This window comes from Ornithorhynchus anatinus, chromosome 5 (assembly GCF_004115215.2).
Source record: "Ornithorhynchus anatinus isolate Pmale09 chromosome 5, mOrnAna1.pri.v4, whole genome shotgun sequence".
Taxonomy (NCBI): Eukaryota; Metazoa; Chordata; class Mammalia; order Monotremata; family Ornithorhynchidae; genus Ornithorhynchus; species Ornithorhynchus anatinus.
In genome coordinates, this window is record NC_041732.1 from 16,448,094 (window position 1) to 16,464,721 (window position 16,628).

Genomic DNA, 16,628 nt, shown 5'->3' on the forward strand with positions numbered 1-16,628 from the left:
TGGCGTGGCCCCATTTGTGCCAACGTTGATGATGTACACAGACCAATTGGATGCTCCGTGGCTGCGAGGATCATCTACATGTGATGGGGAGAATAACAGAATTCAAGGGAAGGGAAGGTGTTGGGCTTTGTGTGTGTGTGTGTGAGAGAGAGAACATTTTGAGGCGGTGGGGTTGAGTTGGGTTGCGGGAGAGAGAGTGGAGGCCAAAGAGGCCACTGTTGAGTCAGAACGTTGTCCTGGATCTGTGGCTAGGGCTCTGGGCAGAGATCTGGTTCTGTTTTGGCTTGACTGTGGGTCTGAGGAGACCTTGGGCCCTTAATTCTATAGAAGGGTCTCAACTCTGGGTGCTCCCAGTCCTGTCTCCAGGGTCACTCTGTCCATCCTCAGTCTCCTTTGAAAGGACTTTTTTCTGGGTCTGACAGTCACTTCCAGGGAAGAGACCAGGGAAGTGTTTGGTGAGGGCAGCACAGGCCAGTTTCTGGTTTCCTTTGTGATTTTCTCAGAAAAGGAATCCTGGGGAATGGAGTGTGAGATATGGAGGTCAGTGGGGAGGGATGGAGTTAAATTCAGGGCATGAGCTTCATGGAGATTCTAGTGTCTAGTATTGAACACTGCACTGAGGCCTAGTCCTTGACTGGGACTACCCGAACTATGGAAACCTTGGAGGGAACCCTGCTGTATACCCCAGGGAGTAGCGATAGGGATTTCTCTGGGGAGAGGGGTCCAGGGAAGAAGTAGCGTCGAGTGTAGTGTCCAGTCTTTTTCTGGGGCATTGCCTTGAGCATTAGCTGGTCCCCAAGATTGGATGTCTGCTTTGCTGTCAGGGGTCGTTTGCAGGGAAGTGGGAGGACACGGTCCACATTTGAAATGGCAAGAAAGAGAGAGAGGGAGATAAGCAGAATCAGGGAGTGTGTGTGTCTGTCTATCTGTCCCTCTGTCTCACCACTCCAAATAGATCTGGAATCTTTTATCGGCCTACCGGATTTTTTCAAGTCAGATTACCTGAAATGATGGATTTTGCAGATTTTTCCCCTTTCTCTGTTGATGCAGTATTTGCTTTGGAGAACTCTTGTCCTTTCCATCGAGGCTTCCTTTGGCATGGGTTTGTAGTGCGCTGTGGCGGGGGGAACTAAGTGAGGAAGCTAGGGTGTCTGTGGGTTCAAATCTGTTTATTTTTAAGAGGAGGTTGATGTGGTGCTTGGTAGAGACCTGTCTCATTTAGAGAAACTGAATGGCTTGTCTTTTTGGCCCTTGGTTTTTCATCACCCCCAGTCCACCGTACTCTCTGCTCCTCATCTGGTATCGCAGAACACCGCAGGGGGGAATCCCGAAAAGAGGAAAACCTCACGGACTGTCATGGCAGGTGAGAAGGAATGTCAGTTTTCTCTGGCAGTTTGAAACCAGTTTTCTGGGCTTCTTAGTCTTTCCAAACTTTTTCCCCAGCTTAATTCAGTTAGGAAACATTTTTCTGATCTGGCGCGGAGACGACGGACTGTGCGGAACCCCCTCCATTTGCCGTTAGTGACTCTACCATTCATCCTAGGACGACTGTCGTAGTCTCTGTATATTCTGGAAGGCCCGCATGGGCTGCGTTCCCAGAACTGTAAGGGTGTATTGAAAGAGTTCACCTCCGAAATAGAATTCTGTGTTTTCCTCCTTTCCAAGGAAAGACCAGAGAACCACGTTGAGGTCTGGCGTCGGTCGGGAACAAAGACACCCTTTCTGCCAGTCCTCTGTGCAGTTTCTTTTATTGGCCTAGTTAGGAGGCGAGGCATTCCCCTGTGAATCCAGGGTCCAGACCAGCCTGAAACCTTAGCTGTCATTCGGGCTATGTTTCTTTGATCCACCAATTTGTTTTTTTATTTATATTTTGTCAATGGGGGGAAAAATGTAAAAAGTTTGTTTCGGCCTGGGTCCATCTCGTGCCAATGAGGATGATATATGGAGACCGATTGGAGGCTCCCTGGTTGCGAGGATCATCTACGTGTGACGGGGAGAAAAGCAGAATCCAAGGGAAGGGAAGGTGTTGGGCTGTGTGTGTGTGTGTTTGTGTGTGTGTGTGAGTGAGAAAGAGAGAGCATTTAGAAGGAGTGAGGTTGAGTTGGGTTCTGGGAGAGAGCGTGGAGGGTGAGGAGGCCACTGTCGAGTCAGAAGGTCTTCCTGGACCTGGGGGCTGGGGCTCTGGGCACAGAACTGGTTCTGTTTGGCATGACTGTGGGTCTGAGAAGGCCCTGGGCCCTTAATTCTATAGAAGGGTCTCAACTCTGGGTGCTCCCAGTCCTGTCTCCAGGGTCACTCTGTCCATCCTCGGTCTCCTTTGAAGGGACTTTTTTCTGGGTCTGACAGTCGCTTCCAGGGAAGAGACCGGGGAAGTGTTTGGTGAGGAGCACAACAGGCAGGTTTGTCGTTTCCTTTGTGATCTTTTCAGAAAAGGAATCCTGGAGACTGGACTGTGAGATGCGGAGGTTAGTGATGAGGGATGGAGCAGTTTTCAGGGCATGGGTTTCTTGGAGATTCTAGTGTCTTGTATGGAGAGTTGTGCACTGAGGCCTAGTACTTGACCAAGACTGCCAGATTCATAGAAATGTGGGTTCCTTGGCCTGGGGAAACCTGCTGTACACCCCAGAAAGTAGCGATAGGGATTTCTCGAGAGAGAGAGAGAGGGGACACGTGAAGAAGTAAGGGTCCAATCGAGTGTCCAGTTTTCTCCTGGGCATTGCATTGACCATGAGCTTGTTCCCAAGATTGGATGTCTGCTTTTCTGTCAGGGGTTGTTTGCAGGAGAGTGGAAGGACATGGTCCACAGTTTAAATGGGAAGAAAGAGAGAGAAGGAGATGAGGAGAATCAGGTGGAGTGTGTGTGTGTGTGTTTGTGTGTGTGTGTGTGTGTGTGTGTGAAGCCCCTACTTGGATCTGGATTCCTGTAATGGTGTACCAAATGGTTCAGTGGGTTGAGTATCAAACAGGCATGAGGAGGAGTGTTGCAGATTTTCCCTCCACCCCACTTTGCTCAGTATTTGGTTGGGAGAAGTCTTGTTTGGATGCAGGCTTTCTTGGGACTGGGTGTGAGGGGATCCAGTGTCCTGGGCAGGGAAGAATGGAGAAGCTCCGGTGTCTTGGGTTGCCTTGCCTGGGTGTGCCACCAGAGGTGGATTTTAGGGGAGGTGGAAGCAGGTGTGCTGCAGGAAAAACGGAATGGTTTGTCAATTTAATTTTTTTTTTTCCATTTCCTTTTCAGCTAGCTGAGAGCCCCAATAGTTGTTCTCCACTCCTATGATCCAGTGAAGAATACTTTTGGGTTGGAATCTGGAGCCTAGGATCACTGGAAAATGGCATGGAAGGTGAGGAGGAATAACAGTTTGCTTTTGTCATCAGAAACAAGGATTCTTTGAACTTCTGGATTGTCATGTTGATTTGGCCCGCTGGTCCATTCCAAGAGTTCACCATGGCTTTAAACGCCTCGTGCTCCTCCATCTTTGCTGATGGTGAAGATTACTTCCTGTGCTGAATACAGTGATTAGCCTTTGAGTGAGTCCTCACCTAACCCTCCAATTTTCTGGTTCTTGGAAGGTCCTGTAGTTGCTGCATTTGCAGATTTTTCAGGAGCAAGGGATGAAAATCAGTCTGTCTTACGGGATGGACAAATCAATTTTTTTTGTGGTTTTTTTTTTTTTTAATTTTGTTGCTGCCTCCTCTCTGGTGGAGCATGTTGAGGTGGATAGGGAACTCACCTGATGCAACAAAAAGTAGGGTGGGTAGTTTTGATTTTTATGGGTCAAAGTAGGAGGTGGGGCCTTAGCTGGTCCATCGGGAGGTCTCCTTATAAAATTCAGGTGGCATTTAGGGGATTGTTTTTTGTCCTCCACATGTTTTGTAGGAACAGGGGGAAGAAAGTTGAAAAAACTGAGTTTGGCGTGTCTGAACCCCGGTCAATCGTGTTGAAACTTCCAGATCACCTGGGGTCCATACGGCAATGAGGAGGGTGACACTGCGGCCACAAGAGTAACTGGATGCAAGGGAAGGTGTTGGGTTTTCAGAAAAATGTGTGTTGTGTGCGTGTCTCTGTGTGTTTGTGTGTGTGTGTGAGAGAGAGAGAGAGAGAGAGCATTTTGAGGTGGTAAGGTCGAGTTGGGTTCTGGGAGAGAACGAGGAGGCCACTGTCGAGTCAGAAGGTCTTCCTGGATCTGGGGGCCGGGGCTCTGGGCAGAGAACTGGTTCTGTTTGGCTTGACTGTGGTTCTGAGGAGACCCGGGGCCCTTAATTCTATAGAAAGGTCTCAACTCTGGGTGCTCCCAGTCCTGTCTCCAGGGTCACTCTGTCCATCCTCGGTCTCCTTTGAAGGGACTTTTTTCTGGGTCTGACAGTCGCTTCCAGGGAAGAGACCAGGGAAGTGTTTGTTTGGTGAGGAGCAGGACAGGCAGGTTTCTGGTTTCCTTTGTGATCTTTTCAGACAAGGAATTCTGGAGGCTTGAGTGTGAGATATGGTGGTCAGTGGGGAGGGATGGTGTAAATTCCAGGGCATGAGTTTCATGGAGGTTCTAGTGTCTCGTATGGAGCCTTGTACACGGAGGCCTAGTACATGACTAGAAAGACTGCCCGAACAATGGAAATGTGGGTGCCTTGGCCTTGGGGAAACCTGCCGTACACACCAGAAAGTAGCGATAGGGATTTCTATGGGGAGAGAAGGGTCCCGGGAAGATGTAGGGTTGAGTGTAGTGTCCAGTCTTTTTCTGGGCATTGCCTTGACCATGAGCTGGTCCCCAGGATTGAATGTCTGCTTTTCTATCAGGAGTGGTTTGCAGGGAGGTGGGAGGACACAGTCCACAATTGAAATGGAAAGAGAGTGAGAGGGAGAGAAGGAGAATCAGGGAGCGTGTGTGTATGTACGTGTGTGTCTGTCCATCTGTCTCATGACTTCAGATAGATCTGGATTCCTTTAATGGCCTACTTGATTTTTCAAGTAAGATTCCTAGAAATGATGGGTCTTGCCCATTTTCCCCTTTCACTGTTGATGCCATATTTGCCTTGGAGAACTTCTCCTCTGCATTCGAGTCTTTCTTTGGCATGGGTTTGTGGTGCGCTGTGGCCGGGGGGAGCTAAGTGAGGAAGCTAGGGTGTCTGTGGGTTCAAATCTGTGTATTTTTAAGAGGTTGATGTGGTGATGGGTAGAGACCTGTCTCATTTAAAGAAACTGAACTGCTTGCCTTTTTTCCCCTTTTGTCTTTCATCCCCCTCCAGGCCATCGTCCCGTCTGCTCCTCATCACGTATCGCAGGGCACCGCAGGAGGCAATTGCATCACAAAGAATATTTCAAGGAATGTCATGACAGGTGAGAAGGAATGTCGGTTTTCTCTTGCACTTTTGAAATTAGGCTTCTGGGTGTCATTGTCTTTCCAAACTTTTTTCACCAGTTTAATTCAGTTAGGAAACATTTTTCCTGACATGGCGCGGAGACGACGGACTGTGTGTAACCCCCTCCATTTGAAATTAGTGAGTCTAGAATTCATCCTATCACGACTGTCTTATTCTCTGTACATTCCGCAAGGTCCCACATGGGCTGTGTTCCCAGAACTGTAACGGTGTATTGAGAGAGTTCACCTTCTCGGGAATCGAATTCTGTGTTTTCCTCCTCTCCAAGGAAAGACCAGAGAGCCACATTGAGGTGTATCATCGGTTGGGAACAAAGACACCCTTTCTGCCAGTACTCTGTGCAGTTTCTTTTATTGGCCTAGCTAGGAGGCGAGGCATTCCCCAGTCTATCCGGAGACCAGCCTATATCCTTAGCTGTCATGCGGGCCATGCAATTTGATCTACTATCTTTTATTTAATAATTTTTTTTTTGCTAATGGGGGGAAAAATGGAAAACGTTTGTTTCGGTGTGGGCCCATCTCGTGTCAACATCAACGATGTACAGAGACCATTTGTAGGGTCCCTGTCTGTGACGATCATCTACATGTGACGGGGAGAAAAACAGAATCCAAGGGAAGGGAATGTGTTTTGCTTTGTGTGTGTGTGGAGAGAGAGAGAGAGAGAGAGAGAAAGAGAGAGACAGCATTTTGAGGGGGTGAAGTTGAGTTGGGTTCTGGGAGAGAGCGTGGAGGGTGAGGAGGCCACTGTCGAGTCAGAACGTTGTCCTGGATCTGGGGGCCGGGGCTCTGGGCAGAGATTTGGTTCTGTTTGGCTTGACTGTGGGTCTGAGGAGGCCCTGGGCCCTTAATTCTATAGAAAGATCTCAACTCTGGGTGCTCCCAGTCCTGTCTCCAGGGTCACTCTGTCCATCCTCAGTTTTCTTTGAAGGGACTTTTTTCTGGGACTGATAGTCGCTTCCAGGGAAGAGGTCAGGGGAGTGTTGGGTGAGGAGCAGGACAGATAGGTTTCTGGTTTATATTGCGATGTTTTCAGAAAAGGAATCTGGGGACTGGAGTGTGCGATATGGAGGTCAGTGGTGAGGGATGGAGCAATTTTCAGAGCATGAGTTTAATGGAGATTGTAGTGTCCAGTATAGAGCGGTGTACATTGAGGCCTAGTACTGGACTAGGACTGTCCTCTGTAGTAAAATGGGGGGGGGGTACCTTTTGGCTTTGGGGCAAGCAGCCATCTACCCCTCAAACTAGCTATACGGATTTCTTTAGAGAGAGAGGTGTCACGTTAAGGAGTAGGGTGGAGTCGAGTGTTCAATGTTCTCCTGGGCATTGCCTTGAGCATTAGCTGGTCCCCAACGTTGGCTGTCTGCTTTGCTGTGAGGGGTTGTTTGCCGGGGAGTGGGAGGACACGGTCCACAGTTGAAACGGAAAGAAAGAGAGAGAGGGAGATAAGGAGAATCAGGGAGTTTGTGTGTGTGTGTGTGTGTCCATCTGTCTCACCATTCCAGATAGATCTGGATTCCTTTAATGGCCTACCTGATTTTTCATGTAAGATTCCTAGAAATGACGGGTAGTGCTTATTTTCCCCTTTCCCTGTTGATGCAGTATTTGCTTTGGAGAACTCTTTTGCATCGAGGCTTCCTTTGGCCTGGGTTTGTGGTGCTCTGTGGCAGGGGGAATCAGTGAGGAAGCTAGGGTGTCTGTGGGTTCAAATGTGTTTATTTCTAAGAAAAGGTTGATGTGGTGCTGGGTAGAGACCTGTGTCATTTACAGAAACTGAACGGCTTGCCTTTTTTCCTCCTTAGTTTTCCATCCCCCGCCAGACCACCGTCCTCTCTGCTCCTCATCTGGTATCGCAGAGCACTGCAGGAGGGAATCGCGAAATGAAGAAAACGTCAAGGAATGTCATGGCAGGTGAGAAGGAATGTCAGTTTTTTCTTGCATTATGAAACCAGGCTTCTGGGCATCATTGTCTTTCCAAATTATTTTCACCAGCTTAATTCAGTTAGGAAACATCTTTCCTGATGTGGCGCGGAGACGACGGACTGTCCGTTACCCCACTCCATTTGCAGTCAGTGACTCTAGAATTCATCCTAGCACGACTGTCGTATTTTCTGTACATTCTGGAAGGTCCCGCATGGGCCGCATTCCCAGAACTCGAAGGGTGTATTGAGAGAGTTCACATCTTCGGGAATAGAATTCTGTGTTTTCCTCCTCTAAGGAAAGACCAGAGAGCCACGTTGAGGTGTGATGTTGGTCGGGAATAAAGACACCCTTTCTGCCAGTACTCTGTGCAGTTTCGTTTATTGGCCTAGCTAGGAGGCGAGGCATTCCCCAGTCTATCCGGAGACCAGCCTGAAAACTTAGCTGTCATGCGGGCTATGCTGTTTTGATCCACTACTTTTTTTTTTTTTTTTTTTGCCAATAGGGGGGAAAAAGCGTACAATGTTCAGTTTGGAGTGGGCCCATTGTTGCCAACGTTGATGATGTACAGAGACCAATTGGAGGTTCCCTGGCTGTGAGGATCATCTACATGTGACAGGGAGAAAAACAGAATCCAAGGGAAGGGAACGTGTTGGGCTTTGTGTGTGTGTGTGTGTGTGAGAGAGAGAGAGAGAGACAGCATTTTGTGGGGGCGAGTTTGAGTTGGGTTCAGGGCTAGAGCGTGGAGGGTGAGGAGGCCACTGTCGAGTCAGAAGGTTGTCCTGGATCTGGGGGCCGGGGCTCTGGGCAGAGAACTGGTTCTGTTTGGCTTGACTGTGGGTCTGAGGAGACCCTGGGCCCTTAATTCTATAGAAGGGTCTCACCTCTGGGTGCTCCCAGTCCTGTCTCCAGGGTCACTCTGTCCATCCTCGGTCTCCTTTGAAGGGACTTTTTTCTGGGTCTGACAGTCGCTTCCAGGGAAGAGATTAGGGAAGTGTTTGGTCAGGATCGAGACAGGCAGGTTTCTGGTTTCCTTGGTTATCTTTTCAGACAAGGAATTCTGGAACGCAAATGTGAGATATGGATGTCAGTGTGGAGGAATCGAGTAATTTATAGGGCATGAGTTTCATGGAGATTGTATAGAGCAGTGTACATTGAGGCCTAGTCCTGGACTAGGACTGCCCTCTCTAAGGAAATGGGGGGGGGTATCTTTGGCTTTGGGTCAAGCAGCCAGCTACCCCTTAAACTAGCAATTAAGATTTCTCTAGAGAGAGGTGTCATGTGAAGGAGTAGGGTGGAGTCGAGTGTACAGTGTACTCCTGGGCATTGCCTTAATCATGAACTGGTCCCAAAGATTGGATGGTAGTTTTTTCTGTCAGGGGCTGTTTGGCGGGCAGTGGGAGGACACGGTCTGCAGTTTAAACGGAAAGGAAGAGAGAGAGATGGAGATAAGGAGAATCAGGGAGTGTGTGTGTGTGAAGCCCCCACATGGATCTGGACTCCTGTAGTGGTTCCTGCTCACTCTAGGCTTCAAGGCTCTCCATCACCTTGCCCCTTCCTACCTCTCCTCCCTTCTCTCTTTCTACCGCCCACCCCGCACGCTCCACTCCTCTGCCGCCCACCTCCTCACCGTCCCTCGGTCTTGCCTATCCCGCCGTCGACCCCTGGGCCACGTCCTCCCGCGGTCCTGGAATGCCCTCCCTCCTCACCTCCGTCAATCTAATTCTCTTCCCCTCTTCAAAGCCCTACTTAAAGCTCACCTCCTCCAAGAGGCCTTCCCAGAGTGAGCTCCCTTTTTCCCTCTGCTCCCTCTACCCCCCTCTTCAACTCTCCGCAGCTAAACCCTCTTCTCCCCGGTTTCCCTCTCCTCCTCCCTCTCTTCCGTCCCCCCGCCCCCCCCAGCACTGTACTCATCCGCTCAACTGTACATATCTTAATCACCCTATTTATTTTGTTTTGAGATGTACATCACCCTGATTCTATTTATTTGCCATTGTTTTATGAGATGTTCTTCCCTTTGTATGTATTGCCATTGTTCTTGTCTGCCTGTGTCCCCCGGTTAAACTGTAAGCCTGTCGAAGGGCAGGGACGGTCTCTATCTGTTGCCGATTTGTATATTTGAAGCGCTTAGTACAGTGCTCTGCACATAGTGAGCGCTCAATAAATACTATTGAATGACTGAATGGTGCCTCAAATTGTTTAGTGGGTTGAGTATCAAACAGTGATGGGGAAGAGTGTTGCAGATTTTCCCCCTACCTTACTTGGCTCAGTATTTGGTTGGGAGAGGTCTTGTTTGGACACAGGGTTTCTTGGGACTGGGTGTGAGGGGATCCAGTGTCACGGGGAGGGAAGAATGGAGAAGCTCTGCTGTGTTTGGTTTCTTTGCTGGGTTTGCCACCAGAGGTGGATTTTAGGGGAGGTGGAAGCAGGTGTGCAGTAGGAAAAATGGAATGGTTTGTCAATTTTTTTTTTTGTTTCCACTTCCTTTTCAGGTAGCCCAGAGCCCCAATAGCTCTTATCCACTCCCATGATTCTATGAAGAATATACTGTTGGGTTGGAATCTGGAACCTAGGATCACTTGAAAATGTCATGGAAGGTGAGGAGGAATAACAGTTTGCTTTTGTCATCACAAACAAGGATTCTTTGAACTCATGGATTGTCATGTTGATTTGGCCCGATGGTCCGTTCCAAGTGTTCACCATGGCTTTAAACGCCTCGTGCCCCTCCATCTTTGCTGATCTCGTGAAGATCACTGCCTGTGCTGAATACAGTGATTAGCCTTTGAGTGAGTCCTCAACAAACCTTCCAATTTTCAGGTTCCTGGCAGGTCCTGTAGTTGCTGCATTTGCAGATTGTTTAGGAGCAAGGGATGAAAATCACTCTCTCTTATGGGATGGACAAATCAATATTTTTGTTTAGTCTTTTTTAAAATTTTGTTGCTTCCTCCTCTCCGGTGGAAGACGAGAGAGGCACGTTGAGGCATGAGGTGGATAGGGAACTCGCACGCCACAACACAAAGCAGTGTGGGTAGTTTGATTTTTATGGGTCAAAGTAGGAGGCGGGGCCTTAGCTGATCCATCGGCAGGTCCCCTTATAAAATTCAGGTGGCACTCAGGAGACTGTTTTTTGGATTGGGCATGTTTTGTACGAACAGGGGGAAGAAAATGGAAAAAACTGAGTCGGGCGTGGTTCATCTCAAGGTCGACCGTGATGCAACTTCCAGATCACCCGGGGCCCGCACAGCCACGAGGAGGATGCCTCTGCGGCCACAATTGCAACTGGATCCAAAGGAAGGTGTTGAGTTTTCAGAAAAATGTGTATTTGTGTGTGTGTGTGTGAGAGAGAGAGAGAGAGAGAGACAGCATTTTGAGGGGGTGGGGTTGAGTTGGGTTCTGGGAGAGAACGAGGAGGCCACTGTCGAGTCAGAAGGTTGTCCTGGATCTGGGGGCCGGGGCTCTGGGCAGAGTTTTGGTTCTGTTTGGCTTGACTGTGGGTCTGAGGAGACCCTGGGCCCTTAATTCTATAGAAGGGTCTCAACTCTGGGTGCTCACAGTCCTGTCTCCAGGGTCACTCTGTCCATCCTCAGTTTCCTTTGAAGGGACATTTTTCTGGGTCTGACAGTCGCTTCCAGGGAAGAGACCAGGGAAGTGTTTGGTGAGGAGCAAGCCAGGCAGGTTTCTGGTCTCATCAGTTTTGTTTTGAGGCAAAAAATTCTGGGGTCCTAAGGGTGATTATATGGATGTTTAGTGGAGAGGGATGGAGTAATTTACAGGGCATGAGTTTCATGGAGGTTGTAGTGTCCAGTATAGAGCAGTGTACATTGAGGCCTAATACTGGACTAGGACTGCCATCTCTAGGGAAGTGGGGGGGTACCTTAGTGATTGGGATTTCTCTGGGGAGAGAGAGGTGTCACGTGAAGGAGTAGGGTCCAGTTGAGTGTCCAGTCTTCTCCTGGACATTGCCTTGACCACAAGCTTGTCCCCAAGATTGGATGTCTGCTTTTCTGTCAGGGGTTGTTTGCAGGGCAGTGGAAGGACACGGTCCGCAGTTTAAGTTGAAAGAAAGAGAGAGAGGGAGAGAAGGAGAATCAGGTGGAGTGTGTGTGTGTGTGTGTGTGTGTGTGTCTTGTCCCCACATGGATCTGGATTCCTGTAGTGGTGTACCAAATTGTTGAGTGTGTTGAGTATCAAACAGAGATGGGGAGGAGTGTTGCAAATATTCCTTCCATCCCACTTGGCTCAGTATTTGGTAGAGAGAAGTCTTGTTTGGATGCAGGGTTTCTTGGGACTGGGTGTGAGGGGATCCAGTGTCTCGGGGAGGGAAGAATGGAGAGGTTCTGGTGTTTTGGGTTTCTTTGACTGGGTTTGCCACCACAGGTGGATTTTAGGGGAGGTGGAAACAGGTGCGCTGGAGGAAAAAGGGAATGGTTTGTTAATTTTTTTGGTTTTTTTTTCCATTTCCTTCTCACCTAGCCCAGAGCCCCAATTGCTCTTCTCCACTCCCGTGATCCTAGGAAGAATACCTTTGTGTTGGAATCTGCAGCCTAGGATCAGTTGACAAATGTCATGGAAGGTGAGGAGGAATGAGAGTTTGCTTTTGTCATCAGAAACAAGGATTCCTTGAACTTATGGATTCTCATGTTGGTTTGGCCTCATGGTCCGTTCCAAGTGTTCACCATGGTTTTAAATGCCTTGTGCCCCTCCATCTTTGATGATCATGAACATCACTGCCTGTGCTGAATATAGTGTTTAGCTTCTGAGTCTTAAAGAACCCCTCTAATTTAATGGTTCCTGGAAGGTCCTGTAGTTGCTGCAATTGCAGATTTTTCAGGAGCAATGGATGAAAATCAGTCTCTCTCTGGGATGGAAAATCAATATTTTTGTGGTTTTTAAAAAATATTTTAAATTTTATTGTGGCTAGGGATCCCCCACTACACAACACAAAGCAGTGTGGCTAGTTTGATTTTTATGGGTCAAAGTAGAAGGCGGGGCCTTAGGTGGTCATTCGGGAGGTCCCCTTCTAAAAATCAGGTGGCACTCAGGAGATTGTTTTGTGGATTTGGCATGTTTTGTAGCAACAGGGGGAAGAAAATGGAAAAAATGGAGTTGAGCATGGCTCATATCAAGGTCAACCCTGACACAACTTCCAGATCACCCGGGGCCTGCCCGGCGATGAAGAGGATGGCTCTGCGGCCACAAGAGCAACTGGATCCGAGGGAAGGTGTTGAGTTTTCAGAAAAATGTGTGTTGTGTGTGTGTGAGAGAGAGAGACAGCACTTTGAGGGGGTAAGGTTGAGGTGAGTCCTGGGACAGAACGAGGAGGCCACTGTCGAGTCAGAAGGTTGTCCTGGATCTGGGGGCCGGGGCTCCGGGCAGAGAACTGGTTCTGTTTGGCATGACTGTGGGTCTGAGAAGGCCCTGGGCCCTTAATTCTATAGAAGGGTCTCAACTCTGGGTGCTCCCAGTCCTGTCTCCAGGGTCACTCTGTCCATCCTCGGTCTCCTTTGAAGGGGCTTTTTCTGGGTCTGACAGTCGCTTCCAGGGAAGCAACCAGGCAAGTGTTTGGTGAAGGCAGCATAGGCAGGTTTCTGGTTTCCTTTGTGACATTTTCAGAAAAGGAATCCTGGGGAATGGAGTGGGAGATATGGAGGTCAGTGGTGAGGGAATAGAGCAATTTTCAGGGCATGAGTTTCATGGAGATTCTAGTGTCTAGTATGGAACACTGGACTGAGGCCTAGTCCTTGACGGGGACTACCGGAACTATGGAAATGCGGGTACCTTGGCCTGGGGGAAACCTGCCCTCCTCCCCCCCCCCCCCACCCCCCAGAAAATGGCGATAGGGATTTCTTTGTGGAGAGAGGCATCCAGGGAAGAAGTAGGGTCGAGGGTAGTGTCCAGTCCTTTCCTGGGCATCACCTTGACCATGAGCTGGTCCTCAAGATTGGATGTCTGTTTTCTGTCATGGGTTGTTTGCAGGGGACCGGTTGGACACGGTCCACAGTTGAAATGGGAAGAAAGAGAGAGAGGGGGATGAGGAGAATCAGAGTGTGTGTTTGTATATGTGTTTCTGTCTGTCCATCTGTTTCACCACTCCAGATAGATCTGGATTCCTTTATCGGGCTACTTGATTTTTCAAGTAAGATTCCTAGAAATGACAGGTAGTGCCGATTTTTGCCCTTTCCCTGTTGATGCAGTATTTGCCTTGGAGAATTCTTGTCTTTTGCATCGAGGATTCCTTTGGCATGGGTTTGTGGTACTCTGTGGCAGGGGGAAATAAGTGAGGAAGCAAGGGTGTGTGTGGGTTCAAATCTGTGTATTTTTATGAAGAGGTTGATGTGGTGCTGGGTAGAGACCTGTCTCATTTAGCGAAACGGAAAGGCTTGCCTTTTTTCCCCTTTTGTTTTTAATCCCCCCCCCCCCAGGCCACCGTGCTTTCTGCTCCTCATCTGATATCGCAGGTCACCGCCGGGGGGAATCCCGAAATGAGGAAAAGTTGAAGGACTGTCATGGCAGGTGAGAAGCAATGTCAGCTTTCTCTTGCAGTTTGAAACCAGGCTTCTGGGCTTCATAGCCTTTCCAAACTATTTCCCTAGCTGAATTCAGTTAGGAAACATTTTTCTGACGGGCTGCAGAGACGACGTACTTTGCATAACCCCCTCCATTTGCAGTTAGTGAGTCTAGAATTCATCCTAGGAAGACTGTCGTATTCTCTGTATATTCTGGAAGGGCCCACATGGGCTGTGTTCCCAGAACTGAAAGGGTGTATTGAGAGAGTTCCCCTTCTCGCGAATAGAATTCTGTGTTTTTCCTCGTCTAAGGAAAGACCACAGAGCCACGTTGAGGTCTGCCGTTGGTCAAGAACAAAGACATCCTTTCTGCCAGTCCTCTGTACAGTTTCTTTCTTTGGCCTAGTTAGGAGGTGAGGCATTCTCCTGTGTATCCGGGGACCAGCCAGAAACCTTAGCTGTCATTTGGGCTATGCTTCTTCGATCCACCATCTTTTTTTTTTTGCTTTTTTTTTTTTTGTCAATGGGGGGAAAAACGTAAAATGTTTGTTTTGGCCTGGGTCCATCTTGTGCCAACGTGGACGATATACAGAGACCAATTGGAGGCTCCCTGGCTGCGAGGATCATCTACATGTGATGGAGAGAAAAGCAGAATCCAAGGGAAGGGAACGTGTTGCGCTTTGTGTGTATGTGTGTGTGTGTGTGTGTGTTTGTGAGTGAGAGAGAGTCACTTAACTTCTCTGTGTCTCAGTTACCTCATCTGTAAAATGGGGATTAACTGTGAGCCTCACGTGGGACAACCTGATTATCCTGTATCTACCCCAGCGCTTAGAACAGTGCTCTGCACATAGGAAGCCCTTAACAAATACCAACATTATTATTTAGAGGGGGTGAGGTTGAGTTGGGTTCCAGGAGAGAGCGTGGAGGCCGAGGAGACCACTGTCAAGTCAGAAGGTTGTCCTGGATCTGGGGGCTGGGGCTCTGGGCAGAGAACTGGTTCTGTTTGGCTTGACTGTGGGTCTGAGGAGGCCGTGGGTCCTTAATTCTATAGAAAGGTCTCAACTCTGGGTGCTCACAGTCCTGTCTCCAGGGTCACTCTGTCCATCCTCGGTCTCCTTTGAAGGGACTTTTTTCTGGGTCTGACAGTCGCTTCCACGGAAGAGACCAGGGAAGTGTTTGATTGGTGAGGAGCAGCCCAGGCAGGTTTCTGCTTTGCTTCCTGATCTTTTTCGGACAAGGAATCCTGGGGCCTGGACTGTGAGATACGGAGGTTAGTGGTGAGGGATGGAGCAATTTTCAGGGCATGAGTTTCTTGGAGATTCTAGTGTCTCGTGTGGAGAGTTGTGCACTGAGGCCTAGTACTTGACTAAGACTGCCCGATGTATGGATATGTGGGTACGTTGGCCTTGGGGACATCTGCTGTACACCCCAGAAAGTAGCGATAGGGATTTCTCTAGAGAGAGAGGGGACACGTGAAGAAGTAAGGGTCCAGTCGAGTGTCCAGTCTTCTCCTGGGCATTGCCTTGACCATGAGCTTGTCCCCAAGATTGGATGTGTGCTTTTCTGTCAGGGCTTGTTTGCAGGAAAGTGGAAGGACATGGTCCACAGTTTAAATGGGAAGAAAGAGAGAGAGGGAGATAAGGAGAATCAGGTGGAGTGTGTGTGTGTGTGTGTGTGAAGACCCTACATGGATCTGGATTCCTGTAGTGGTGTACCAAATTGTTCAGTGGGTTGAGTATCAAACAGGAATGGGGAGGAGTGTTGCAGATTTTCCCTCCACCCCACTTGGCTCAGTATTTGGTCAGGAGAGGTCTTGTTTGGATGCAGGCTTTCTTGGGAATGGGTGTGACGGGATCCATTGTCCCGGGCAGGGAAGAATGGAGAAGGTCCGCTGTCTTGGGTTTCCTTGCCTGGGTGTGCCACCAGAGGTGGATTTTAGGGGAGGTGAAAGCAGGTGTGCTGCAGGAAAAACGGAATGGTTTGTCAATTTGTTTTTTGGTGTTTTTTTCCATTTCCTCTTCAGCTAGCCGAGAGCCCCAATAGCTCTTCTCCTCTCTGGTGATCCTATGAAGAATACTGTTGGATTAGAATCTGGAGTCTAGGATCCCTGGAAAACGTCATGAAAGGTGAGGAGGAATAAGAGTTTGCTTTTGTCATCAGAAACAAGGATTTTTTGAACTTATGGATCGTCATGTTGATTTGGCCCGATGGTCCGTTCGAAGTGTTCACCACGGCTTTAAATGACTCCTGCCACTCCATCTTTGCTGATTGTGAAGATCACTGCCTGTGCTGAATACAATGATGAGCATTTGAGTGAGTCCTCAACAAACACTCCAATTTTCCGGTTCCCAGAAGCTCCTGTAGTTGCTTCATTTGCGGATTTTTCAGGAGCAATGGATGACAATCCGTCTCTCTTACGGGATGGACAAATCAATGTTTTTGTGTGAATGTATTTTTTTTTAAATTTGGTTGTTTCCTCCTCTGCGGTGGAAGATGAGAGAGACATGTTGAGGCATGAGGTGGATAGGGAACTCCTATGATGCAACACAAAGTAGGGTGGGTAGGTTGATTTTTATGGGTCAAAATAGGAGGTGGGGCCTTAGCTGGTCCTTCAGGAGGTCCCCTTATAAAATTCAGGTGGGATTCAGGGGATTGTTTTTTGACCTCAGCATGTTGTGTAGGAACAGGAGGAAGAAAGTTGAAAAAACTGAGTTGGGCATGGCTGATCTCCAGTCAACCTTGATGCAACTTGCAGATCACCCGTCGTCCGTAAGGCGGTGAGGAGGGTGATTCTGCGGCCACAAGAGTAACTGGATCCAAGGGAAGGTGTTGGGTT

At 48.8% G+C, this 16,628-nt stretch overlaps 2 long non-coding RNA genes across 3 annotated transcripts in view; both read left to right on the top strand.

Annotated features, from left to right (window-relative positions):
* The window catches only part of LOC114812202, a 47,411-nt gene that overhangs the window by 25,625 nt on the left and 5,158 nt on the right, over positions 1 to 16,628 (top strand). For both annotated transcript variants that reach the window (XR_003759854.1, XR_003759852.1), the window contains exon 3: positions 15,816 to 15,918. This is a non-coding gene — a long non-coding RNA (uncharacterized LOC114812202). The remainder of the gene's footprint in view (positions 1 to 15,815; positions 15,919 to 16,628) is intronic.
* Positions 10,443 to 12,520, top strand: LOC114812203. The gene is made up of 3 exons (XR_003759855.2): positions 10,443 to 10,581; positions 11,760 to 11,859; positions 12,362 to 12,520. It is a non-coding gene; the product is annotated as an uncharacterized LOC114812203 (long non-coding RNA).